We start from the raw sequence: 5,605 nt of genomic DNA on the forward strand, positions 1-5,605 counted from the left end.
CTTTATAAATTACTCAGTCTCAGGTATTTCTGTTACAGCAACACAAAACGGACTAAAACAGTAGCTCACTTTTTTTTCTCTCCTGTTTCCCTTTGGCCTGACATTTCTCTTCTCCTGCCACACACTCCACTCGTTTCTTGCCCTCTCCTGTTCTTTGCTCTTTTTCCTGTTCTACTTTCACTGATGGTTTCCCTCAGGATACTCTGCTACTTTTCATAGGAGAGAGGGAAGTTAAATTCCCAACTTACCCCATCAGAAGTGAAGCCTGTGTCTCTAATGAAGTTAGGAGAAAAAGCTGATTGGATGAGCCAGAGAACACCGGTCCCAGTGGAAACAAAAGCATGTGATATGACGAGGGGTTTCTCAAGGTTCTATCAGCACCAATTTGTCTTCCAAGAGGTCAGTTGTGATACTTGAGTTCTACCACTAAAGCTACTCCTTTAGATGTAGGCATGTGTTACCAGATAGATGGCAAATATTAGCACATTTTTTATATACTAATATCACACACGCAGCAAATCGTGAAGTAATCACACAGTCACATCAGATCAGTGGTCACAAAATTTTAGAACTGGAAGGGACCTTAGAAGAATCTGAATAGTGTTTTAGTTTGAAAGATCGATTAGGTATCACCTACCAGGAGGAGGCCTTATGGCAAAGAAATTTTAAAAACACTGGGGGGTGAATGACTTGGCTATCCATGAGGCCTGTGGAAAGAAGATGTCAGGAAAAAAAGCCATCAGCGTGAAGCACAGCAGAGAATGTAAGTGATGCCCACTTCGTATCTGGGCATATGGAGTGCTGGACCCAGGTGTGTGCAATTTTGATATTACAGACTATGTTCACCCACTCACAAAATTCAGCAGCCAAATCCCAAAAGTCACAGAAAAAATATATAAAGGCTTAAAGTCATTCATGTATTCATTCATTCACTCAACAAATGATTATTAAGCTCTTTCTATGTGCTAGGCACATGTGTTCTTGCAATAAGATTTTAGTAGCAACCAAAACATAGTCTCTGTCCTTAAGGATCTTACATTCTAGTGTAGGATTCAAATAATAAACTTTCAAACAAATAAATATACTACTACTGCTAATAATGATAGTAATGATAGTAATGATTATTAATTACATAATGCTTACAGTTGGCCAAGCATTGTACTTATTAGTTTTACATGTAACTCCCTTGGTACTCCCAACTCTCTTTTTTTTTTTGTCTTTTTGTCTTTTTCTATGTCCGGCAACAGATCGCAACCCTCAGTGTTGCCCCCGTACCGGACCAGGGACCGGCAACACATATTATAAGGATTTGACCAAATTATAAAACATTAGAGAAGGAAAGGTCAAAATGAATCTTCACCTGAAACTTGATCATTAACTACAACCTATGGAAAGGGAATTAAAAATTGTCCTTTCATCTACTTTTTTTTTTTTTTTTTTTGTCTTTTTGTCTTTTTCTATGTCCGGCAACGGATCGCAACCCTCAGTGTTGCCCCCGCACCGGACCAGGGACCGGCAACGGGATTGCAAACCTCGGCGTTGCTCCCGCGCCTCGCTCAGCCAGTGAGCGGGAGCCGGTCCGTATGTGGGATCCGAACCCTCGGGCGGGAGCGCCGCCGCGCTTCCCAAGCGGTGCACTATCCAGTGCGCCACCGGGCCGGCCCCCCAACTCTCTTTTAAGGTAGATACTCTCATAATTTTCATTTTACAGATGAGGCACAAATAGGTGACATACCTTTCTCTGGGTCATATGACCCTAAGTGGCAGAGTTGTATAATGTCAGGATAAATATCATAAATAAAAATAAAGGTCAATGCATGCCATCTACAGATTTGTCCAATGGAGATGGCATAATTTAAAGGGTAACAACATAATCTTTGAAATCTGAAATCTTGGATTAATGTGCTACATCCAAGCTCTGTGACTTTAGGTAAATCACATCATTTATTTTGGTCCTCAGATTTCTCATCTGTATAAGGGGATAATAAAACCTAGTTAGAGGGTTGTCTGTAAGCATAAAATAAGATTAAATATATAATGATTATAAAAGCTTCTTGACATAGAATATACATGTGAGTCTACTTCAAAAAGTTCATGGAAAGACTAGTATTATCTTTTAATTCTATTTTTCCACAAGTTTTTTGAAGTACCCTGGTATAAATATGTCAAAATTAAACAGCAGGACTTGAGGCTCAGGAATAGCAAAATTAAATGAGAAGAAAGACTGCTTGTGGCTGAATGTATCTGGGACAGGAAATAATTGTGTTTACTCAAGTATTTAGCCACTCAGAGGACTAAGAAGGAATAGAAGAGATTCAGATCTTTCCAAGGGAAAAGAACTCTTTCGAGAAATGATCATTTTCAGCAGACATATGAGGGCAGATCCTCCCTGAGGAGCTCAGATTCACTAGAAGGAGAGAGCGGTGGAGCAGGCAGAGAGAAGCTGGCCCTTGGGTTAGCAGGACTTCACATAACCACAGGGGAAGCCTGAAGTTAGAAAGGATCATACAGCCCCTTTTGGTCATAGAACACAGGGCTGAAAATAAAAGGGCTGGGCCAGCCTGGAGCCTTGTTATTGAAAGACATTTCACCTGGCAATGTATAGGTGGCTTTTCATATAGATCTAAGAGGAGAGAACTTGGCCTGAAGCAATGACGTCTGTTTTCATTAGTCTTATACAACCTCATAAACCTCCCTTTTACTTTTTTCCAGACTCAGTCTGTTCAACAGGAACCTAGATCGTATTTCCCATTATTGTAAAATGAAAAAATATTTTTTAGTTGTCACTAATATGTTCCTCAGTTTTTTTCTCCTTCCTATAATCATCTTTGTTTATCAAATAGTTCAGCACCATTATTAACAATTTGAGATGTGGCCAAGTTAATTCAAAGGATATGTATGAGAGACATGTTATTTTTGGTAGGTTGTTTGGTATACAAGAAAAACATAAGCCTCATGATCCCAGAGTGATTCTCCTGGTCAGTCAAAAAGACATTAGAAACCATGACCTCAGCCCAAAGTCAAGATTAAAAAAAAAAAAATGTTTAGTGCCAGTGTTAGGACGTACATTGGCATTGTAGTCAATGCTTATGGTTTGGAAGTGAAGATGAATGGATCTTATGCTGGATTTTGACAATATTGTCTACTAACATTTTTGGAAATCTGTTTAGCCTGTTTAGACATCCTTTTTCTAGTGATAACTGAGGTTAATAAGGATCCATAATATTGGTGTATTACACTGTGATGTGGCTTCAACAGGATTTATCTCTAACTTGTATTGGAATATTCAATCAAAAAAAAATTAATGCAATAATTTTATGTGGGCAGGAGGCAGAGAAAGTCTAATGTAAACTCTATGCTATATTATAAAATGTGAAGTTTTAACACATGTAGTATCCTTAATGAAAAATTTATTTTAAAAAATACTCTTTCAGACTTCTCTTGATATTATTTAGTACATTTGAGAAATATAGTAGCTGGAAAGTGCTAGAGGAAATAAGTTTCACATATTTATTATCAACAATATAAACATGCTTCAACTGAATGCCTACTTTTGTTGAATACCAAAAAATGATTGCTAGTGGTACATGTTAATGTAATTAACTTTGTTCATTCTTCTTAATCTACCAGATACCAAGTGGCCACTTTTGAGTCTCTCTAAATGACACAGAACTGGACCTCCCAATTGTTCTCTTGTCCTTCATTCAAGTGCCTGGCCCTTTTAAATTAAATTTTCTGAGACAAATAACCTGGAATGACTAACTGTCACCACTGAAACATAAAGTTGCATTACATGGTCTTACCTCTAGACCTAACTAGGTGTTCAATAAATGTGAGAAGATCTACTAGGAGACATCCCCAATGCGAGTAATTAGCATGCTCCTCTTTTATTTGAAATATCCTGTCTGTTGAAGATGAAGCCATGCTAACATATAATTGATAGAGAACCAACATTTATTAGAGTGTTCTGAATCATGGGCTCTCCAGAACAATTACAATAAGAAGTTCAAAATGGCAAACAACACAAAAAGAAAAGTTTTTAAAAAGCCTTCTGGGAAGCCAGGCTGTAAATCTGAAGAGCCCTTTGATTGTAATTGGGATGCAGGTCTTTTGGGAAATACACTCAGTAGCTCCAGATAGGATGGATAGACTTATGGGCAACATTTGAGCAAAATATATCATCTCTTTAGTATAAAAAAAAGTCAGTTTCACATTGACAAATTTTTTTTCAAACATTTTGTGCTAAGCTCCTAGCAAATCAAAAGCATCATTCTCTACTTTTAAAAATTTAAAATATTAGAAGAAATGTCTTCATAGGACAGGATAATACGGAAGTGGGTATTTGACAAGAAAGTTTTTCCCCTCTGAAAGAGTTACATAAGAAACAAAACGATCACTGTGGCTTGGAGGGCTCATGTCAGCCATAAATTATTTCAGCATCTGGCATAGTAGGCACTGAATAAACAGTCGTCGAATAAATGCAGGAACCTAGTGACCCATTAAGAGTAGAATCTGCAGGGCCAGCCCGGTGGCGCACTGGAGAGTGCGCAGCTTGGGAGCGTGGCGTCGAGTGTTCAGATCCCATGTGGAGACCGGTTCCCGCTCACCGGCTGAGCGCGGTGTGGGCGCAACAACAAGGGTTGTGATCCCGTTACCGGTCAGTAAAAAAGACAAAAAAAAAAAAAAAAAAGTGATATTACAAAGGATACAGATGAAGAGATGCATAGGGTGAGGTGTGGGGGAGGGGCACAGAGCTTCTATGCCCTCCCCGGTGCACCACCCTCCAGGAATGTTTAGCTATCTGGAAGCTACGCAAACCCTGTGCTCTTCGTTTTTTGTGGAGACTTCATTACATAGGCATGATTGAAGCATGGAGAACCATGTAGAAATGTGACTGGACAAAATGCGTATGATCCAACACTAACAGACTGGGTGGGGATACCCAGCAAGTCCTGTTTGTTCAGGTTCTTCTTGGCATCTCTGTGCAGTATTTCTTTTTTTTCCCTTAAGTTTATTGGAGCCCACTCTCCATAACTTCAGTGTCACACTGACTCTGCCTCTTCAATGAATCACTCCCCACTTATGGCCAGGGCCAACAGGGTGTCATAACAAGGATGGTGGTGACACCCCATAGCTCAGGGAATCTCTCTAGGCTCTACTTCTTACCTCATGTTCTCAACGCTCTTGCTCTGGCCCAGAATACCTAGCTTCTCTTCTGTTGCTTGACCTTGATTATGTTCTTTATGCAGCCATCGCTGTCTACCTGGTTTCAAATTTAAGTACAAGCTTTGGCCCCCTTCTTTGATCATACAAACCATAACCTGTGGAGTTGCGCTATCCCAACCTTGTGCCTTACCTAAGCCTTAGGTCTCAGCCCACTGGCTACCTACCTAAAGGGAAAGGTTGTTTGAACATCAGTCTGTCGGTCTCTTTCCTAACTTTCAGACCATGCCTCTGACAGTGCCCAGGACTTCTTGATGTTCAGTATAACTGACTGGTTTGTTTCTTCTGGAACCTTCTCCATACCTCTGACAAAGACACGTCCACAGCTTGAAATCTCTGCTTCTCTAATAATTCAGCTAGAGATGGAGGTGGAGCCCAGCCT

The 5,605-nt window shown here is 39.8% G+C and overlaps 1 pseudogene; it reads right to left on the minus strand.

Annotated features, from left to right (window-relative positions):
• The window catches only part of LOC103583412, an 8,328-nt pseudogene extending 3,010 nt beyond the window's left edge, over positions 1-5,318 (minus strand).
• Positions 5,319-5,605: the final 287 nt, after the last annotated feature.

Source organism: Galeopterus variegatus, unplaced genomic scaffold, assembly GCF_000696425.1.
Source record: "Galeopterus variegatus unplaced genomic scaffold, G_variegatus-3.0.2 Scaffold190, whole genome shotgun sequence".
Lineage (NCBI taxonomy): Eukaryota > Metazoa > Chordata > Mammalia > Dermoptera > Cynocephalidae > Galeopterus > Galeopterus variegatus.